General features: G+C 48.9%; 1 protein-coding gene across 11 annotated transcripts in view; it reads right to left on the bottom strand.

Annotated features, from left to right (window-relative positions):
- Positions 1–23,112, bottom strand: part of CBFB (core-binding factor subunit beta) — a 650,211-nt gene that overhangs the window by 160,433 nt on the left and 466,666 nt on the right. The window lies entirely within an intron of this gene.

Raw genomic sequence — 23,112 nt, 5'->3', positions numbered from 1 at the left:
TAGTTGTTTGTTCTCAGTGATTCGGTGAACCAGGGGGAAGTTTGACGTTGCTTTATTTTTCGGGAGTAGAGGGGGGTAAGCAGTGGCGTACCTAGGGTATGTGGCACCCGGGGCCCATCATTTTTTGACACACACCCCCCCCCCCCCCCATGTAAAAAAATTTTTTTTTTTTTTTTTTTGCAATAACCATGAAATGGAATAAATGGTCAGAATAGAAACAGGCAGTGAAAATTTTCTTTTATTGAACCTCATATATGTAACCATTATTCCAAACATAACATAACATAAATTATGTCTAAATTGTCATGACATTAGAAGTACATATGGAGTAGTTGCAGGTGATGCTTGGGACAGTTCTGATTGTGTTAGTTCGGTTTTATGTGTTTTTTGAATAGAAGGGTTTTTATTTCTTTTTGAAGGTTTTGCAGTCTGTGGTTGATATCAATTGGTTGTAGAGTTGGGGGTCGAGTGTTGCAGCTCGAATGGCTAGGAGGTTGTCGAACAGTTTTTTTCTTTTGACGTTTTTGGTTGGAGGGTGTGTGAATGGTGCACAAGTTCTCCTATGTCTGTTTGAAGTGGATTGAATTATTTAGCTGAAGAAATTAGTTACCCCCCATTCCACACACATTAATTCTCTTCCATTTTTGTTCCCATTATAAAAAACACTGATAAGTTCCCAGAAAAAAAATACATTAAAATAAGAAGTGAAAACAAAGGCCCCTACAGATGAGAACATAACATAAGAATAGCCTAACTGGGTCAGACCAATGGTCCATCATGCCCAGTAGCCCATTCTCATGGTAGCCAATCCAGGACACTAATACCTGGTCAAAACCCAAAGAGTAGCAACATTCCATGCTACCGATCCAGGGCAAGCAGACACTTCCCCCATGTCTTAATAACAGATTATGGACTTTTCCTCCAGGAATTTGTCCAAATCTTTCTTAAAACCAGCTACACTATCTGCTTTTACCATAACTTCTGGCCACTTCATTTTTAAGTTTAGATCTTTCCTTTCAAACAGAGACCTTGCTAGATGTCAAATACAGCACAAGGTAACTTCACATGGACTTAGCTGTGCAGGAAATGTGAATCTCCTCATACACCCACCATATAGTGCAAAAATGTGCAAAGGTCTGTTTTTTTCTTTCGATCACTACATAGCCTAATGCCACACAAGCAGCGCTGTTACAAACATATTCTGTAGGTCAATGCTAAGGATAACAAAGTTTCCTTCCTTGGACCAGAAGGAGATAAACCACTGGAAGAGATCCCAAAACAACACCCAAAGACCCACTCAGTGTGTGAATCAGTTGAGTGGAGTGGACTAACTGGGGGGTGGAAATGGGCCCGGAGTTTGCTCAGCAGAATTTCCCAGACCACCTCTTCCTCTCAACACATTGACACGCTGCCACCATCACCACTAGGAACACCTCACTGGGTAGGCCAGCTATGCTATAAACTTTATAAAACACATTATTATATTTTCTTATAAAGCACATATTTTAACTGACCTCTCTGACATCCTCAGCCTTTCCATTCACAAAAATAGAAGGAAGAAAAGTTCCCATTTCCTGCTGTCTCATGTCCCCGGCCTATACAATATTTTTTTTCTGCAGACCCTTCAAAAGTCTGACCAAATCCTCGTTTCACTTGCATTATAAAGTACTGAGGATGCCATCTTTCCCCAATCCCAGGTCCTAAAGTCTAAGACAGTAGCGCAAACTAATGCTGCCAGATACAGGAAAAAAAAATTTTGATTCGATTCAGCCCTATTGAATTGGTTTTCAATTCGATTTTCCTGCCCAGTTGGGTGATTTTTTTCAAAACTCCTGGTGGGTTTTATAGCTTTTTCACCCCCTTTGGCTTCTCCTAACCACACTGGCGCTGTGGTGTAAATAAAATAAAGAAACAAAAAGGACTTTTCCTCTTTCTGTTAAATCCTAGCTCACGTTTGCAGTCCAACACCAGCTCTGGCAGGATACACATTTCAAATCTGACATGTTATAATCACAAAACAGAAAATAAAATTAATTTTTCTACCTTTTGTTGTCTGGTTATATTTCAAATCTTGTTGGTCCAAGGCTCTGGTTTTCTTCTGATAACTTGCTTGCCAGGGTCTCCTTCTTTCTGCATGCTAACCATCCATCTGCCAACTCTGTCCTCCCTTTCCATTTCCCTTCCCTTCCCAGGAAGTCTGGTATCTTTCCTTTTTTTCATCTCCCTCCACAGATCCACCTTTTCTTAAATACCCTTTCATCCGGCATCTCTCCCTCCTTCCCCACCATCCCAGAGTCCACCATCTCTCCGTTTCTTTTCCTAATTACCCTTCTATCCAGTATCTCTATCCCTCCTCCACACCATCCCTTGTGTCCAATCTCTCTCCCTTTCTGTTCCTTCCCTCCCTAAATCCCATGGTCCATCATCTCTCTCCCTCTCCTCTATTTTCAGACCCATTATTTCTTCCCCCCCCCAAAGTTTGGCATATGCATGTCTCTTTGAACACCCCCTTCCCTCCATGTACTTCTAAATCATGGTCCCCCCCCAAAGGCCTGTCCCCCCTTAAAGGTCTGCCTGTCCCACCTTGAAGGCCTGCACCCCCCTTGAAGGCCTGTCCCTTCCCCTTGTAGGCCTGTCCCCCCCCCTTGAAGGCCTGCCTGCCTGTCCCCCCCTTGAAGGTCTGCACCCCCCCGAAGGCCTGCACCCCCCCGAAGGCCTGTCCCCCACTTGAAGGCCTGTCCCACCCCCTTGTAGCTTCTCCCCCCCCCTTGTAGGCCTGTCCCCCCTTGAAGGCCTGCCTGCCTGCCTTTCCCCCCTTGAAGGCCTGTCCCCCCTTGAAGGCCTGCACCACCCCCCTTGAAGGCCTGCACCCCCTTGAAGGTCTGCACCCCCCCAAAGGCCTACACCTCCCCCGAAGGCCTGCACCCCCCCCTGAAGGCCTGCCTGCCCCCCTTGAAGGCCTGCACCCCTTGAAGGTCTGCACCCCCCCCCGACGGCCTGTCCCCCCTTGAAGGCCTGCCTGCCTGCCTGTCACCCCCTCCCCCTTGAAAGCCTGCTTGCCTGCCCGCCCGCCCCACCCTGAAGGCCTGATGCCCCGACCCACCCCGAAGGACCGCTCGCCCCCCTGGCCTCCCCGCACCACCTATGAACAGCCGCAGCAGGATCGCGAAGTCAGCGTCAGCGATCCCTGCGCTGCTTCCTGCGCCACGGTCCCGCCCCTCCTCTGACGTCAGAGGAGGGGCGGGATCGCGGCGCAGGAAGCAGCGCAGGGATGCTGACGCTGACTTCGCGATCCTGCTGCGGGCTGCTTCACAGTTGGTGCAGGAAGGTCAGTGGGGCGAGCGGTCCTTCGGGGGTGGCGGGGGACTGAACGGCAAGGCCGGGAACACCCCCTTAGGGCTGGTACCCGGGGCGGCCCGCCCCCCCCTAGGTACGCCACTGGGGGTAAGGTATGGAGTGGAGTTGAGTGTTGGTTATGGTATGTTTCCAGCTTGCTAGCATTGTTGTAGTGCAGTTAGAAGGGGTAATTAGGGATTTTGTTACTATATTCCAGAAGTTTGGTTGTGTCCTTCCTCAAACTAATTTTTCTTTATTGGTGGTTTTGTCACTCCGGTTCTCCGTAGATAGGTTTAGGTGAAAGTTTAGGTGGTAATGGTCGGTCCATAGTACAGGGGGACCATTTGATGTCTGTAGCGAGATTGGCTGGAGTGGTTGCAAGTGTGACCTTTTTCATGTGTGGGTCCTGAAGGCATTACAGTAATTTTGCAGTCGTTTAGTGTGAAGGGATGCAGTTCTGAACCAGGGCAAGGTCAGCACATAGGCCAGGTCAGCACACTGATCTAAGGCCCTGTGTAAGGATCTGAGGCCTTGTGAAAGAAGTATGGATTCTTTCTCATTCCCTCTCCCCTCCTGTCACGTAGTCATTCTAAAAGCAAGGAAAATGTTAGTACCTTGTGACAGAATGCTGAGGCATTCCCCCCTCCCTTCTTTTGTCACAAGATCCTTGTCACATATTAACCTGACCCAAGTTTACCCTTATCTTGTTTAACTATTCCTTATATGGGCAACAATCAGACTTTTCCTACATGCAAAAGCAGGCCCTGAGTTTAAGGCTAATCATGAGGTGCTTATGGAGCATGCATTATAACCTTTGGACTGTTACATGCTATAGTAAGATTATAGACATATTAAAAGCGTACACAGGGAATTCACTTTATTGTAACCGTTATGATGTATTCATATGTTATGTGAGATATTAGCTTTGAGGATCACTTTAGATATGTAAACAATGAGTTACCTTGTTATAATCCACACTGTAAATGCATGATGAAATTGTAACCTTGCAGAGCATGAGCTAAGTAATTAAGGGAGTTAAGATACTCAATAAAAGGGTGAGAGACCATCCATTAGGGTTGCCTCATCCCACTCTGAGCCTTGTGTGAAGCCTCATTCCTACAAGTGGCACCGGGAAACAGGGACCCTCGCCCTGCTTGCTCCGTATGAAGATTAGACTTGCTGCACCTCATCCTCCGGGATCCCTTCGAGTAAGTATGGGAAATTCCCTGTCAGATTTGAAGCATGCAGATTTGCAGTATATTCTGAGACACACAGATACAGAGGTATTTGATTTGTAGTTACAATGTTTAGTACAAGAGATAGGAATGCATTGCCCCTGGCATCCAGAAGGATCTTTAAAAGTAGAAGATTGGCTTAGAATTGGGAAAGTTTTGTATGCTGAGCCAAGGGCCTCGGCAGCTATATTGATTTTATGACATCAGTGCAAGTGTGCCTTGGAAGAGGTAGGTACAGAGACTCCCGCCAAGGTGTCAACGGTTTTGTTAACCGTTCCCCCCCTGACTATTCAAGTCAGAACACATATCCAAAAATCATACTTCCAGGAAAAAAAGGCAGAACTATATTAGCGCAACCTTTAAGTGCGTTTCAAGCAATGATAAAAAAGGCCAGAGAGGAAGGGCAATTAGCAGCAGAGGACATGAAAGATTTAATTCAACCCTACCCAGTCACTTATGCCAAAAATCCTAATGGTCCAGGACAGATAGCTACTTATCAACCATTATCCTTTGCAATGTTGCGAGAAATTCGTAAATCTATTTCAGAGAAAGGTTTAAAAAGTAATTTCACAGCCGGGTTATTTGAATCCATGGCTAGAGCGCATACTTTAATACAAGATTGGAAAGACATTATGCGCATGGTATTGACTACGGGTCAATATGTTATGTGGGATAGTGAGTATCAACGGGAAGCTCAACAAAGAGCTTTGCAGTCTGGAGGGCTTTATACCCCAGATAAGTTATATGGAACAGGTAATTTCTCCACTATTCCCCAACAAGGTGTTCACCAGAAACACTGACGATAGGGAGGTAATGTGCCTTCCGAGCTTATCATAAAGTACCAGCCTCAGGAACACCAGTTAAAAGCTATGCAAGCATTAAATAGGGAGCCACTGAGCCATATATAGAATTTATAAACAGGTTGCAGGAAGCCATACAAAGACAAATAGATAATAAGGAGGCTCAAAGTGATTTAATGATGAAATTAGCCAAAGACAATGCTAACTTAGATTGTTGTAAATCATTGCAAGGGTTAGGCAACAGGGGAGATGTTAGCTTGGCCGATATGATGCATGCTTGCGCTGACATTGGCACTCAAACATACCAAATGGGCTTTCTAGCCGCTGCCGTACAAAAGAGTTCTACTCCACAAGGCACTTGTTATGGCTGTGGCAAGCCAGAACACTTCAAACGAAACTGCAAGGCAAATATTAATAAACCGCCCCTATTGAACAGAGGACGACTACCTAGTATTTGTCCAAAATGTAAGAAGGGATTTCATTGGGCTAACTAATGTCGCTCAAAAATAGTGAGACACAAACTTTTGGGAAACTTCACATCGGGCAGGTCTCTGGTCCCAGTACAAACAGAGACTATAATGCCATGCCCTTTGAAATTTCAGGCACAAAGCCAACTGTGTTAAATGCAAACACTGAAACAGCTCAAAGTGTAGGCTTAACGAACCTTCTGTACTTCTTTGAGGGAATAAGCAGTCGGGTGGACAATGGGGAACCTATAGACATCATTTACCTCGATTTTCAAAAGGCTTTCGACAAGGTGCCACATGAAAGGCTGCTTAGGAAGCTGTGGAACCACGGGGTGGGAGGGGATGTGCACAGATGGATCGAGCACTGGTTGTCGGGTAGACTGCAGAGGGTCGGAGTAAAGGGACAATATTCTGACTGGCGGGGAGTCACGAGCGGTGTGCCACAGGGATCGGTGCTGGGGCCGTTACTCTTCAACATATTTATCAATGACCTGGAAAAGGAGGCAAAGTGCGAGGTTATAAAATTTGCAGACGATACCAAACTGTGCGGCAGAGTTAGGTCCAGGTAGGAGTGTGAGGACCTACAAAGGGACCTGGACAAACTGGAAGACTGGGCAAACAAATGGCAAATGCACTTTAACGTGGAAAAATGCAAGGTCATGCATATAGGGAAAAATAACCCGTTGTTCAACTACAAATTGGGGGGGCATTGTTGGGAGACAGCAGTCTTGAGAGAGACTTGGGTGTGCTGGTGGATGCATCACTGAAGCCATCTGCACAGTGCGCAGCAGCCTCGAAAAAAGCCAACAGGATGCTGGGCATCATAAAGAGGGGCATAACAACCAGGATGCGGGAAGTCATCATGCCATTGTATCGAGCGATGGTGCGTCCACATCTGGAATACTGCGTTCAATATTGGTCGCCGTACCTCAAGAAGGACATGGCAGTACTTGAGAGAGTCCAAAGGAGAGCAACGAAACTGGTAAGAGGGCTGGAACACTGCCCATACGCTGAGAGGTTGGATAGGCTGGAGCTCTTCTCTCTGGAAAAAAGGAGGCTCAGGGGAGATATGATAGAGACCTTCAAGATCATGAGGGGCATAGAGAGGGTGGATAGGGACAGATTCTTCAGGCTGAAGGGGACAACCGGTACGAGGGGGCATTCGGAGAAACTGAAGGGAGATAGGTTCAAAACAAATGCAAGGAAGTTTTTTTTCACACAAAGGGTCGTGGACACTTGGAATGCGCTACCGGAGGAAGTGATCAGGCAGAGTACGGTACAGGGATTCAAACAGGGATTGGACGGATTTCTGAGGGATAAAGGGATCGTGGGATACTGAGAGAGGTGCTGGGATGTAACACAAGTATAGAAAGCTAACCAGGTAATAAGTATAGAAACCCAATCAGGTCGTGCATGTGCAAGACCGGAGGGTTAGGACTTCGATGGGAAGATAGGACTTCAATGAGAAACCAAGGTGGCAAGGGAGCCCCTTCTGGTGATTCAGACAGGTCGTGACCTGTTTGGGCCGCCGCGGGAGCGGACTGCTGGGCAGGATGGACCTATGGTCTGACCCGGCGGAGGCACTGCTTATGTTCTTATGTTCATAGATTAGGAATTGAAAAAGGCAGGAGAAATCTATAGATTGGAATCTCAGCTTTTGGGACCTTTACCTCCTAACTCTGTAGGATTGGTATTACCCAGAGCTTCTGCTGCACTAAAGGGTTTATTTATAATTCCTGGAGTGATAGATGCTGACTACACAGGAAAAATAAATATGCCAACTTGTACTAACGTTCCCCAGACTGTGTGGTCAGGTGAATCATTTGAAGATTAATCCTGTTACCATCTCTCTCACCTGCAGGAGAAAAAGAAGTATTGCATGTGAATCAAGGATTTGGTTTCACTACAAAGCAAGTGAACGATCTTACAAAAATAATAGGTAACAACCGCCCTTTTGTGAATGTCTATCTCAATAGCATTTTGTTTCAAGGGTTATTAGATACTGGTGCAGATGTTATGGTAATTACTCTCAATCTATGGCCATCAGGCTGGCCTATTGACCAGGTGAAACAGGTGTGGGGAATTGTGGGGGGAGCCAGGAAGCAAGGCAAAGTAAATACTGGCTAACAGTTACTTTAGAAAGTACAGAGCAGACTGCCACTGTGAGACCATTTATCCTGCCAGTCCATCTCAATCTCTGGGTTAGGGATTTGTTATTTCAATTCAACACTGTGCTGCAGATACAATGATGAGTCAACTTAGGAGAATAAATTTTGTAATACTGTTTGGCCAAACTGTCCATCCTGTCTGGAGAAAGTATCCAGACAATAATGAGAAGTGAAGGTGTGAACCGAGGACCAAGTGGCAGCCTTACAAATCTCCTCAATCGGTGTCGATCTGAGGAAGGCTACAGAGGCTGCCATTGCTCTGACCTTGTGGGCTGTGACTTTACTGTGAAGGGGTAATCCAGCCTGGGAATAGCAGAAGGAGATACAAGCCACCATCCAGTTGGAGATGGTGCGCTTAGAGATGGGACGTCCCAACTTGTTTGGATCAAAGGAGATGAAAAGTTGAGGAGCAGTTCTGTGTGGCTTGGTGCGTTCCAGGTAGAAAGCCAAAGCACGCTTACAGTCCAGAGTATGAAGAGCTGATTCTCCAGGATGAGAATGAGGCTTTGGAAAAAACACAGGTAGAACAATGGCCCAGGAGAACCATCATGTGTCTCACCGAGATGGACGGGCGAGAGGACACCAAGTGGCAAAGATGGAGGAGAGCTTCCAGCCGTTCGGGGGGGGGGGGGGGGAGGAACGCTCTGAGTTGGGTAGTATCCAGAACAGCTCCGATGAAGGGAAGTCTGTGAGGGTTGAAGATGGGATTTCGGAAAGTTTATCTCGAATCCCAGATGTTGCAGCAACCAAATCGTCTTCTGGGTTGCGAGGACGACTCCCTGAGACGTAGAATCCTTGATGAGCCAGTCGTCCAGGTAGGGGAATACCTGGAGGCCATGGTTCCTGAGTGCTGCGGCCACCATTACCAGGCACTTGGTGAAGACTCAGGGTGACGAGGTCAGGCCGAAGGGAAGCACTTGGTATTGGAGGTGAAGATGTCCCACCCTGAATCTGAGGTATTGGTGAGAGGCCGGATGAATGGAAATGTGGGTATAGGCCTCCTTGAGATCCAGAGAGCATAACCAGTCGTTCTGTTTGAGGAGGGGGTACAGGGATGTCAGGGTTAACATGCAAAACTTCTCTTTGACCAGAAACTTATTGAGCACCCTGGGGTCCAAAATGGGTCGCAGATCGCCCGTCTTCTTCAGAACAAGGAAGTATCGGGAGTAAAAACCCTTGTTCTGTTGAGACACAGGAACCGGCTCGACGGCTCCGAGTTGTAATAGAGCCTGAGCTTCCTGAAGAAGGGCGGTCTGGGTGAAGTTGGAAGGATACTCTCTTGGAGGATGTTCCAGGGGTACTCGATCGAACTGGAGAGAGTATCCTTCTCTGATGATGGAAAGGACCCAGAGATCGGTGGTAATAGTCGTCCATCGATAGTAAAAGTGATGGAGACGACCTCCAATTGGTGGAGCAGCTGAGAATGGCAGGATGACTGAAGTTACGTCCTCTATGAGATAGTCAAAAGGGCTGAGGAGCCTTAGGGACGGAGGATGGCTGAGGCTTTTGCTGCTGTTTTTGGGAATGCTGCCGCTTCACAGGCTGTCGGATAGGGGTGCCTGCTTAGGTGGGTAACGCCGCTGGTATATTAACGGTGGGCGTGCAGCACAAGGAGGAGCAGGCTTAGGCTTCGGACGCAGGATAGATTGGAAGGATTTCTCGTGGTCCGAGAGCTTCTTGGTCGCCGCTTCGATGGATTCATCAAAGAGGTCGGTACCAGCGCATGGAACATTGGCAAGCCTGTACTGGAGATTAGGGTCCATATCGATGGTCCTGAGCCATGCCAGCCGGTGCATAGCCACTGCACACGCTGTAGCCTGAGCTGAGAGCTCAAAGGCATCGTAGGATGACTGCATCAGCTGTAACCGGAGCTGGGACAGCGAGGCCAGAACCTCCTGGTACTCGGATTGTGCCCTAGGGTCCACATAGGGCGAGAACTTCTGGAGTACCGACAGGAAGAACTCTAAATATGTGACGAAATGGAAGTTGTAGTTCAGAACTTTGGATGTCATCATAGAGTTCTGATAAATCCTTCTGCTAAATCGGTCCATGGTCTTGCCCTCTCTACCAGGTGGGACGGCAGTGTAGACCTGGGAGGGGTGAGACTGCTTCAGTGAGGACTCCACCAAGAGGGATTGATGGGAGAGTTGGGAACCATCGAACCCCTTATGGTGCACCGTGCGGTACCTGGTATCCAATTTGCCCGGTACAGCGGGGATGGAATAAGGTGTTTCAAGACACCGCATAAAGGTCTGATCCAGCAACTTATGAAGAGGAAGTTTGAGGGATTCAGCAGGTGGATGAGGGAGGTGCATAGTCTCCAGGTATTCCTTGGAGAATTTGGAACCTGTGTCCAGGTGGATGTCCAGGTCGTCTGCCATCTGTCGAAGGAACGAGGAGAACGACAGCAGGTCAGCCGAAGCTGGACCTCGAGACGGGCTCTAGGACGTCGAGGCCTCGGGATCCAATGAGGATGGGGATCGTGGTGGTGATAAAGACCCCATTGTGTCCTCGAGCTCCGACATCGGAGGAGGTGAAGTAGCCGGTGGAGAATACTCGAAGAAAGGCTGCTTCCGATGAGGCGAGACATGCCTGGACGAGTGCCTCGATGAATGCCTTGACTGATGTGAACCATGCTTGGATATCAGCCTCGATGAACGAGGCGAATGGATCTTCGCTGAGGCCTCCAGGTAGTGGATGGGGCTGGAAGCAGTTGATTGAAGCACAGGTGGATGGCTGGAATCACCCCGGGGTACTCATAGGGACTCGAACCCCTGCATCGGGTGGATCGGCCCCAATGGAGGCACTCGCAAAGACTCTGCTCCTTGCATCGAGTGGATGGGTTCCAAATGGAGGCACTTGCAAAGACTCTGCTCCTCGCATCGAGTGAATTGGTTCCAATTGAGGCATGGGCAAAGACTCTGCTCTTTGCGATGCATGCACCGAAGCCAGACCAGACACTCGCAGAGACTCTGCTCCCTGTAGAGAGTGTGTGTATCGCTGGGGCACTGGAGGCGGCTCGACCTCGTGGGAGGCCTCTCCGTGCCCAGGCTGGATTTGTGAAAGAAGCTTAGGCCCAATGGTGGTGAAGAGCTCAATGAATTTCTTCTCTAACAAGGTCTGGAACGAGGCCGGCAAGGACGGATCTGCATCTGCAATGGGACCGCTTGCACGGGCCTCACGTTCTTTGGGGGTAGTGTGTGAGTGCTTGGGCCTAGGAATAGGCTGCTGTGCTACCTGATCTGAAGAGACTGAGGAAGGCATCGCAGCAGGCGCTGGAGTCGGGGCCGGCACGAACGATGCAGGCTTGATGAGACTCGGCGCAGCGAAGGTGGAAGGCTGAGGAGCAGCAGATGAAGTCGAAGGTGAGGGGCCTTTCGATGACGATTGCTCCGTCAAGGACTCCATGCTGAACAGCGACTCCAAAAAGACACAACGGCGCTTGAAAGCACGTGCGGTGAGTGTGGAGCAAGGCAGGCACGATTTCGGAAGGTGTTCAGGCCCGAGACACCAAACACAGCGTCGATGAGGGTCCGTGAGCGAAATCGCGCGCTGGCACTTGGCACACTTTTTAAAACTGGCAGGGACATAGGCCGGAAAAGCTCCACCACAAGATCAAAGCCGCGGGGCTGCGGCCACGTGGCCTGCCCGGTCGGACGGAAGAAATTTTTTTTTAAAAAAACAAGAAAGAACGACGAAAATCAGCTGAGAGAAAAATAACCCAAAACTGCGGACTTTAGAAGACACAAGTGAAAAATTTTCATGCAGAGAGTCGAAGACGGACTGCTCGGCTCCGCAGAAAAGTAAGAACTGAGGAGACGTGCCCTGGTCTGGGCGGGAAGGCACTCGCGCATGCGCGGTGCGGGCGACTCGAAACTTCGAGTGTCATCAAGCAAAAATGTTTGTGAGGCGTCCGCATCGGGGCTCCTTTGGATCACGTCACCCATTAGTGAGAATACCTGCCTGCTTGTCCTGGGATAATGAGCATGCATTATAACCTTTGGACTGTCACATGCTATAGTAAGATTATAGACATATTAAAAGTGTACACAAGGGAATCACTTTATTGTAACCGTTATGAAGTATTCATATGTCACGTGAGATAGTAGCTTTGAGAATCATATTAGATATGTAAACAATGAGTTACCTTGTTATAATCCACACTGTAAATGCATGATGAAATTGTAACCTTGCAGAACATGAGCTAAGTAATTAAGGGAATTAAGATACTCAATAAAAGGGTGAGAGACCATCCATTAAGTCGCCTCATCCCACTCTGAGCCTTGTGTGAAGCCTCATTCCTACAGTAGTGTTTTGAGCTTATGGACATATTTGTTCTCCGTGGATTCAAAAGGGAGGTTGATATCGCCGAGTATAATCAGTTTCGTGTGTTGGCATATCAGGTTGGTTATTAGTTCTGTCATTTTGAGGATGGAGCTTGATTGAGAGTTCGGGGGTCTATAGATCAGAAGATTTCCAATGTTGTTGAGTGTGGAGTTGGGCTTGTCTTCCAGTTTGCAGACGATATATTCTAGATCTGGGTGGGTAGCCGAGTCTAATTCAGTGATAGTATATGAGCTTTTGTATATTATTGCTAGGCCGCCACCTCGCTTGTGTTTCCTGGGGAATTGAAGTATATTGTATCCTGGTAGGAAGAGGTGTGGGAGTTCTGGGCAATCTGGGTCCTTTAGCCATGTTTCAGAGATGAAAAGTAGAACTGGATTGTTAGATGTGATTAGATCATTTAAGAGGAATAATTTATTCATCACCGATCTAGCGTTGATGTACATGCATGGGATGGGGGATGAAGGTTTTTCTATTTTTCAGTTCTGTTGTTAGTTTTATTGGTTGCAGATTGCTGTGGGGATTGTTGTCTTTTGCTTTTGTTCCAGATTATAGAGATAGCATTTTGGTAATTTTCTTGGCATTTCATGGGGTTATTTGGTGGATCTAGGGGCCTTGATTTCTATTGTTTGGGGTGCCTGGAGGGTGAGCATTGCTGCTGGGAGCAGTGGCTTACCAAGGGGGGGGGGGGGTCTGCCCTGGGTGCACGCCCCAAGGGGGTGTACAGCTGGCCACCCTCTAGTGTTCTTCCTAGGGCAGTGGTCGGCAAACTGCGGATCACGGCTCATCTACAGCAGGGGTGCCCAACCTGCTTCCCTTCTCTTCTCACTGCCCTCCCCCAAGCCACCGCTGCCATCGGGGAACAGGCCGGCGCCGTGTTCTGAGATCGCCCTGCTTCTCTTCCCTGCAGAGCTGACCAACTCTCGCCATCCGACGTCAATTGTGACAATGGTGAGGATGTTCTGGGCTAGCCAATCGCTGCCTGGCTGGCCCGAAACATCCTCTCCGCCGTTAGAATTAACGTCGGGTGGCGAGAGTTGGTTGGCCCCGAGGGGAAGAAAAGCAGGGAGAACTCGGCCCCGGCCTGTTCCTGATGGCGGCAGTGGCAATCTATTCCCCGGAAGCGGTGGCAGCATGTTTCCCAATGGCAGTGGCATGGGGGGGGGACAGGGAGCCAGAAAGAAAGGGGGCAGGATGAAACAAAGAAAGAAATGGGGCACAGAGAGAGAGAAAGACAGACAGAGAAAGAAAGAAAGGCAGCATGGAGAGAGAAAGAAGGGGCAGGGTGAAAGAGAGAAAGAAGGGGCAGGGTGAAAGAAAGAAAGAAATTGGGCACGGAGAGACAGACAGACATACAGAAAAAAAGGGGGCATGGAGAGAGAAAGAAAGAAGGGGGCAGGGTGAAACAAAGAAAAAGTTGGAGGAGGGAATGAGGTCTGGAGGAGAGGAAGCATACAGGAGGCTGAAAGAAGGGAAGAAATATTGGATGCACAGTCAGAAGAATAAAGTGCAACCAGAGACTGATGAAATTACCAAACAAAGGTAGGAAAAATGATTTTATTTTCAATTTAGTGATCAAAATGTGTCCATTTTGAGAATTTATATATGCTGTCTATATTTTGCACTATGGCCCCCTTTTACTAAACCGCAAGAGCGGTTTTTAGCGCAGGGAGCCTATGAGCGTCGAGAGCAGTGTGGGGCATTCAGCGCAGCTCCCTGCGATAAAAAACACTATCGCGTTTTAGTAAAAAGGGAGGGGGTATAGTTGTCTATTTTTGTATAGTTGTTACTGAGGTGACATTGCATAAAGTCATCTGCCTTGACCTCTTTGAAAACCCGCGGAATATAAATGATAATTAACATTTTCTCTGCGTACAGTGTGCTTTGTGTTTTTAAAATTTTATTGTTGGTAGATCATTTTAACTTGGCCACGAAGGTAAGGGGGAGGGAGGGAGGGAAGGGAGCTACTGAAAGACATCTAATAATCCTTGCAGGCTTGACTGTGCAGGGAATTATTTTTGTAAAATCATGTTTTGTTATGTTTCTGGCATTATTTAGACTTTAATTTCTATGAATGAATAGAATGAAAATGATATAAAATTTCTTGCCTGTTTTTATGTGCGTGCGCTGAAGGAAAGTGGAGAGAGAGTGGGCTGAGGACGCTGAAGGGAAATGGGAAGAAAGAGTGGGGAGAAGACGCTGATTCATAAATTGACAATTGTACAGAATATTGTTTCTTTTTATACTTTAATATAATAAGTTCAATATACAACAATTCAAGACTTGTGTGGATGGAATCAGGTGGTTTGCGGGGATGGGGACCGAGCTAACGGGGAAGGGACAGAGACAAATTTTTTTCCCCCTGTCATTCTCTAGGCTCTGCCACGAATCGATTTTGACTACGTGTGGACGAGCGGGGTGTCAGTCAGGTTGACATAGCCGTCGTAGTGCAAGCAGGAACAGGGTATGGTTCTCAAAAAAAATCTTAATCGTTGTACTGCTGATTTTGACTCTTTTGACTAATGAGTTTGCCTACCACTGCCCTAGGGCCTTTTAGCCGGGTGCTGCGCCCGGCTAATTTAGATGATCGCCTGGCTGCCATCTATCGCAAATCCTGCCGCTGCTCAACATTTAAAAAAAAACAAAAACAACCCCCCACCTCTCACCGGCTTGGCGATTTCTCACCTTAGCCCCTAGCAAACTCATGCTTCGGGGCTTTAAGGTGTGCATGCCAGCTTCCCTTCTCTTCCCTCCGAAACCGGAAGTTATGTTCCGGGGGAGGGGAGAAGAGAAGGCATGCAGAGGTTTGAGCCCTGGAGTATGAGTTCGCTAGGGCTAAGGTCAGCGATGGAGGGAAGTTAAACTTGTCTTGCTGCTCTTCCTTGCTACGGGCCTTCCTGGCTGCCAGGTCCTGCCTACTTTCTGTTTCCGCGAAGACAGGACCCGGCAATGAGGAAGGCCCGAAGCAAGGAGCCTTCCTCGCAAGAGGTCAGCGATGGAGGGAAACTTGGGACCACCGATGGGAGAGATGGGAAGAGAAATGCTGCTGCTGCACCCAAGGAGTGGGGAGGGGGGAAGAGAGATTCTGTTGCTGCATCCAAGGGGGGAGGGGGAAGAGAGAAGTGCTGCTGCTGAAACCAATTAGTGAGGGGGAGGGGGAAGAGAAGTGATGCTGCTGCACCCAAGGAGTGGAGGGGGAAGAGATATGCTGCTGCACCCAATGGGGGAAGGGAGGAGAGGGGAGGGGGAAGAGAAATGTTCTGCTGCTGCACCCAATTGGGGAGGGGTAGAGAAGTGCTGCTGCTGTACCCAATTGGGGAGAGAGAAGGGATAAGGAACACCAGAGAAGGGAGAGGAAAGAGATGCCAAGACCATGGGAGTAAAGGAAAGGAGCTACCAGGCCATGGGGGGGGAGAGAGATGTCAGGGGGGAAGGGGAGGAGGCAGATGCCAGACCAGGTGGATGGAAGGAAAGAAAGGAAGGAGAAGAGATGCGAGATAATGGAGTGGGAGGGGGAGACGGAAGGAGAGGAGAGAGATGCCAGGGCATGGGGGGAAGGAAGGGAAACTAAAGGAGACAAAATGCCAGACCAGAGGGAGAGAGAGGAGGGAGATGCCAGACCATGGAGTGGAGTGAGAAGGAAGGAAGGAAAGGAGAAGAGAGAGATGCCAGAGCATAGGGGAGGGGGTGAAGCCAAAATGAATCATGTACAAAGGAGAGAAAGGGCACAGAATATACAATTTATTGAAGGGACATAGAAAAAGGGAAGATGCCATATGGAACAGAGAGAGGGTGGACAGTGGATGCAAGGGACAGAGAGAGGGTGGACAGTGGATGCAAGGGGTAGAGAGAGGGCACAAGCTGGGTGGAAAGGGCAAAGAGAGGGCAGATGTTGCATGGAAGGGAGAGAGGACAAACGCTGTATAGAAAGAAGAGAGCAAAGAGAAGATGACTAAAGCAGAAACGACAAAAGGTAGAAAGATTTTTTTGTTGCTTTACTTAGAATCAAGTAGTATTGTAACTGTATTGATAAAATTTTATAAATAGGAAATGAAAATAAGGCAATGTTTTTGGACTAAACCCTTTTCCTCAGATCAGGACAGGATAACATAACAGTACAGTTCTGAAGAAAGATTTGGCCTCTGAAAGCTAATTGAAAAATGGATTAGTCCAATAAAATGGTATTTTCTTATTTCTCATTATTTGTTTTATTTTTATTTGATAATTTGTAAAGTGGTGATTGTTATGTAACAGTTTTTTCAAATTTACATCTACTGTTTTTATATTTTGCACAGTACTAGAGGACATGTGTTACTGTTTTTGTGGTGTTGTATTGTATGCAGAGTCTGGTTTCTTGGCGGTCCAGTTTAACTTTTGTCTACATATTTCTATTTTTAGTTTGTGATTATTCCATATTGGGTGAGGGTGTATCTCTGTTCTGTGTGTATGAAAAGAACATAGTTTTCAGTTGGCATTGACTGCAGGATCAATTGACTTTGTGGGATCTGGCTTATTTAGTTTTACAATGAATGTGTTGGTGTTCTAGTGCTCACTGCAGTGTTTAAAATGCTGCCTTTTCCTAGGTACACTTTTGTTGTGCGATATGTGGATTGTTACTAAAAATCATATTTTTCATATAGATGGGGGGGGTGTCAAAAAATGATGGGTCCTGGGTGTCACATATGCTAGGTATGCCACTGGCTGGGAGGAATGCTCTGTATTGCTGTGAGACTGGTATGGCATAGTATCAGGAGAATTTGATTGAGTGGGGATTTCATTTTGAGGTCTGAAGGTGGAGAAGGTAGTGAATTTATATTAACTTATTGGGTTACTTTTTTATGTATTTTTTTAATGTATATTTTTTTGTTTTGTTTGTTTTTTGGGGGGAGAAGTGTGAGAAAGAGGGTTAGCAGGAGTTTGAGGATGTATATTAGTATGGTGGGTAAGGAGTTGAATGGATGAGTCGGGGGAGGTCTGAGGAGGCCAATTCTTTAAAGTTGGTGCCTCAGGGGTTTGAGTTTGAGGAGGTATGCTAATGTGGTGGGTAAGGAGTTGAATTGATAAGTCTGGGGATTTGAAGATGCCAAATAGTTTAAAGTTGGTGCCGCAGGAGGTGTCAGGAGGCGGAGCTCGTCTCCCATGTCAACCGGACCTCTTTCCCTTGCTGTGGAATGCCGGTTTTTTGCTGGGGCAGCTCCCGGTAGCAATGGAGCTGCCCTGAAGAGGCAGAAAAGTTTAAAGTGGATGCCGCAAGGGGTGTTGGGAGGTGGAGCTCGTCACCCATGCCAACCTGACCTCTTTCTCCTGCGGCAGAATGTCAGGCTTTCGTTGGGGCAGCTCACGGTAGCAGTTATCAAGTCTGAATCAAATATTTTTCTATGATTATAGATAACTTGTTACAATTAAAAGAGGTAAAACAGTCAGGGTTCATTACATTAAAAAAATAGATCTCACATCCATTACTGTATTTCCCCACATATAGGCCACCCCTCTGCCAATCCAGAGCCACCAGGCCCGGGTGACGAACAATGCGGAGTAGAATTCTGCACACTAATGGCCACGGAGGGAACACATACAACAGCCCCTCTGTTGGTCATGGTTGAACCAGAGCATCCAGGCCCTCGGCTTGACCGTCTCTGCGACAACTGAACATATGGAAGAGGACGCATGTGGGCCCGAGCCCACCTCACAACATCTAGGGAAGCCGCCATCAACCCCAAGACTTGGAGGAAATCCTGCACCTGAGGACACCAGGACGCCATAAGCAGGTGAATCTGAGATTGCAATTTGCTTACTCGGGCCTCTGGGAGGAAGACCTTCCCCAAGGAGATGTCAAATAGAACCCCAAGGTACTCCAGACGCTGAGATGGGGCCAACCAACTTTTGGAAAGGTTGATCACCCATCCCAATGACTGCACCACCACCTGAACCGTGACCGGGTGCTCTCCTGAAACAACTTTGCCCGAATCAACCAGTCATCCAGGTATGGATGCACCAGAATGCCCTCTGTCCGCAAAGCTGCCACAACTACCACCATAACCTTGGCCAGACCAAAAGGAAGCGCACAGAACTGATAGTGTGGACCCAAGATCGCAAAGCGAAGGAAGTGATGATGGGAGGTCCAAACTGGAAGAGGCAAGTAGGTCTCCGGCAGAGCGAGAGAAGTCAGATACTCCCCTGGCTGAACTGCCAGAATCACAGACCGCAGAGTTTCCATGCCGAAGGACGGAATTTGGAGAGCACTGCTGACCCCTCAAAGCTAAGATGGGCCGAAAGGTCCCCTCCTTCTGGGGCACCACAAAAAGTAAACTGAGTACCTGCTAGTGCCACACTCCTGAGGGGGTACTGGAACAACCGCTTTGAGATCTAGCAAGCATTGAAGGATCTGGCGAAAGTCCTGCGTCTTCCATGCCGTCTGACACTGAGAAGCTAGAAAATGATCTGGCAGAGAGCAGGAGCAAACTCCAGAGCATATCTGTCTCGCACCACCTCCAGGACCCACTGATTGGACGCGATCGCGGCCCATTTGGAAAAAAAACTTGTGTAACTGGGTACTCAACAAAACCAAAGGGGGCACCAGCAAGGAGTCATTGGGCAGGACAGGCAGTGGGGAAACCAGAAAGGACTGCATGTGCTGATAAAAACAACGGGAACATCCTGAAGCCAGTAAAGTAGCAGATCCATACCAAGGGCGGTGGCAGCAGAACTGCTGCAGACGTTCCCGGGCAGTGCCACACTGAGCGGCCAGGTGGGCGGGGCACTTTAGAGTCCATCAGAGTTTGAACCAACTTATCCAAATCCTCTCCAAATAAAAAGGACCCCTGAAAGAGAAATTTTTGCAAGCTTAGTTTAGGATGCGGCATCCGCCGAACAACTGCAAATTCACATGGTACGACGTGCGGCCACTACAAAACTCACAGACTTGGCAGACATCTGCACCAAGTCATAAAGGGCATCCGAAAGGAACAAGCCAGTCATCTCAATCTTTGCCACCTCCTGATCCACCAATGACCAGTCATCAGACTCACGATCCAGGACACGCTCAGCCCACTGAAAAACAGCACGAGCCACCAGCCCCCAAAATAGCTGCCAGGACCACCAAAATTGAGACATCAAAATTCTGTTTAAGAATGGTCTCCAGCTTACGCTCCTCAGAGTCCTGTAAGGCAAAACTGCCTTCAACAGGCATGGTATGCCACTTAGCAATTGCCGAGACCAGCTTGTCCCCCACTGGCAACTTTAAGGTAGTTCTATCCCCCTCCGGGATGGGATACAAGAGTCATGGTGTGTGCCGACCAAAACAGCGCCTCCAGCGTATTCCACTGCGCCAGGACGAGATCCCGAATATCCTAAAGCATAGGACAAGAATGGAAAGCAGCGCAGATCCCCCTAAGAGGGTCCCCCCCACGCGGGGTCTCTGGTAGCGCCTCTTCAAAATGCAGCACCAAGGAGACCTGCTGAAAAAGATCTGGCAGCTTATCCCTCAGAATAAAAGGCGCACCATGGATGCCTCCTCGCCGGAAAAGTGGGAAACCCGACGTCCCACCACCAGCAGCCGTCCCCTCAAGAGGATCCGGGAACTCCTAAAAAGGGTCCAGGTCCTCATTCAGGCCTACACGCTCCTCCAACCACAAATTCTCGTTCCAAGACACCCTCGAGTGATTGGATGAGGGAGGAGGAAGTGGTGACGCCAAAGACGTAGAGGGAGGCAAAGCCACAGAGGGTGCGGAGGGAACCCCCCTGAAACCCCCTGGGCACAAGTAGGACCCCCTGCCACCTGAAAATAGTCTCTGCACACAGCAAAAATTAAACCCAGGGAAAATCCCCCGGGGGTCCCATGGGACTCCCTGCCACAGCAGAAACCTGCCCCTGTGTTTGCAATACAGGGGGGTCACCTGAGGTTGTAGACAAAATGGAAGGGCCTGTCTGTAAAAATGGTGAAGTTCCCGCCCAGTAAGTTCCTCCAGGGCCTGTAGCAGCCTGAACTGTCCCAGCCACTAAAGCAGGCAAGCCGGCATCAGCTGTGAAAGAAAACAGCTGAGAGGGAATCCCCCTGTGGGTGGTGGGGGAAGACTGGGCTTCCCCACTGCTCCCTCTGACTCACAAGGCACTAGGGACGGGGAGCCCTGGAGGCCTGCAGCTGATGCCAACCGGGCTCCACGACCACACCGGCCCGAACAGTGGTTTTCAGGCCGGCTGTGAGTGCCTCGTGTCTGGACCAAATTGAGCAATACTTCCCCTGAAAAGTGCTCAATTGCTCCAAACGTAACCTAACTAAAAGAAAAGTGCCGGTTATTTAAAAAAAATACAATGATTTACAGCATATTAAAAGGGAAAGCAACCCTTCAGACCGGCACTACCCTCAGGATTTTTTTTTCCCCACAGAACAGACTCCACTGGCTCTCAAAGCAGTAAGCCTTGCTTGAATTAGCCTTGCTCTAAAAAAATGTTGGGGAGGTAGAGGAAAGGGGGGGAGGGACCCAGCATGAGACCTGCTGGGTTTGACACCCCTGAGGTCAGACGGACCCCCAAACAGGGCCCAACCAAGCTCAATCCGGCACAAAAATGGGGACCAGGTTCCCTAAACAAATTCCAACAGCCCTACCAAGGGAGATGAGTATAGCTCCTCAAACCTGCTGAGACTGAAAGAAGACTGATAGGAATAGGGGAAGGTACCTATTATGTGCTATTCCAGTTTTGTTTGTTTCCACCTGCTGGTCATAATGAGATATTACCCTGCTTGTAAGATCCTATACGGGTCTGGAGAGTGCTAAAGAACCGGAAGATAAGCCGCCCCATGGTATTAGCTGCGGCTTATCTTGCGGTATCTCTCCCTGCCTTTCTCCCTCTCCCTCGTACCTTTGTCGGAGCCCCTTCGCGGCTCGAGTCTCCAGCGGTGCACGGCAGGCAGCCGCAATCACTTCAGCATCCAGCCTGCTCCCACACCGCTTGCTGAATGTCCGTCAGCTCTCGCGGGACTCACAAGAAATGACATCAGCCACTCAGCAAGTGGTGCGGGTGCAGGCTGGATACTGAAGAGATCATAGCCCCAGGTACGTTAGATAGATTGTGAGCCCACCGGGACAGAGAGGGAAAATGCTTGAGTACCTGATTGTAAAAACCGCTTAGATAACCTTGATAGGCGGTATATAAAAATCCTAATAAACTTGAAACTTGCCTGCCCTGCACCTGGAGATTTGAGCCGTGCGCCATCCAACGTTCAGCTCCAAAAAAGGTATGGGGAAGGGGGGATGATTGAAAAAGGTACAAAGGGTGGGGGGATGATTTAAAATTGCTGTATAGGCTGCCCCATTTAACTAAGCTGCACCCCAAACTCATGTATAGGCCACGGCCTATATATGGGGAAATACGGTACTCCTATTTGCTCAGCGTTCCCTCTTGATTTGGGTGATATGTCTTTAGAACAACAGACTCATATATGGAGTAGAGAATGACACGGTGAAAAAATTGGTCCCCGTCACCGCCCCGTCCCCGTCTCACCATCCCCGTCACCGCCCCGTCTCCGTCTCACCATCCCCGTCACCGCCCCGTCCCCGTCTCACCATCCTCTTCACCGCCCCGTCACCGCCACTGCCACCCCATTCACCGCCCCGTCACCGCCACTGCAATCCCATTCACTTTTCTTTATTTACGTATAAAGGAAACATTCTTTAAAACTTTAAAACTTAGTTAAATATTAGTTAATAACTATACAAAAACAAAACACGCAGAGAAAAAATTAATTAATAAAAATTCTCAAAACTGACACATTTTGATCACTAAATTTAAAATAGTTATTTTTCATACAGTTTTTCAATCACTAATCTTCCACCACCCCTGGGGCTAGCAATGCAAAAACAAACACGACATGTACTTTAAATGCTGCCGTGATTAGCATAGTGACCGCGGCTACGGCTGCAAGTCTCCCCTCCCCCCAGCGATCACGGCAGGAGAGCACCCAACCCCTCCTGTAGACCCCCCCAACGGCCCTCCCGACAATCGCAGCAGAAGGGTACCCAACCCCTCCTGCCGGTCCTCCCAATGGCCTCCCCTAAGATCGCCGGCAGGAGGGTACCCAACCCCTCCTGCTGGACCCCCCCCCAACGAACCCTCCCACCCCGGAACCCCCTTAGTCTTACTTTCCAAGTTGGACCGGACGGCTCCTCACACGTATGGCCAGCAGGCTTGCCTCCGTCCAAATGAGGCGGGCCCGCCCCTACCTTGCCCAACCCACAGGATCCTAGGGCCTGATTGGTCTAGGCACCTAAAGCCACTCCCGCTATAGGAGGGGCCTTAGGTGCTTGGGCCAATCAGGCCCTAGGATCCTGTGGGTTAGGCAGGGGAGGGGAGGGGCGGGCCCGCCTCATTTGGACGGAGGCAGGCCTGCTGGCCAGACGAGCGAGGAGCTGTCCGGTCCAACTTGGAAAGTAAGACTAAGGGGGTTCCGGGGTGGGAGGGTTCGTTGGGGGGGGGTCCAGCAGGAGGGGTTGGGTACCCTCCTGCCGGCGATCTTAGGGGAGGCCATTGGGAGGACCGGCAGGAGGGGTTGGGTACCCTTCTGCTGCGATTGGCAGGAAGGGTTGATCTGACAAATGAGGAGCACGGTGAAACACAGGTAAATAGCGGTTCCTAGAAGGGGGTACATTGGCCCGCGGGGACAAACCTGTTCACCGTTTCCGCGGTCGGTGAATGGCCTTGTCCCCGTCACCGCAGCGACTGCTAGTTTTCTTCCCCGTTTTCGGCGGTGACCCGCGGCTTAAAT

This window comes from Geotrypetes seraphini, chromosome 4, assembly GCF_902459505.1.
Source record: "Geotrypetes seraphini chromosome 4, aGeoSer1.1, whole genome shotgun sequence".
NCBI lineage: Eukaryota > Metazoa > Chordata > Amphibia > Gymnophiona > Dermophiidae > Geotrypetes > Geotrypetes seraphini.
This window is presented reverse-complemented; position numbering and strand designations above follow the sequence as displayed.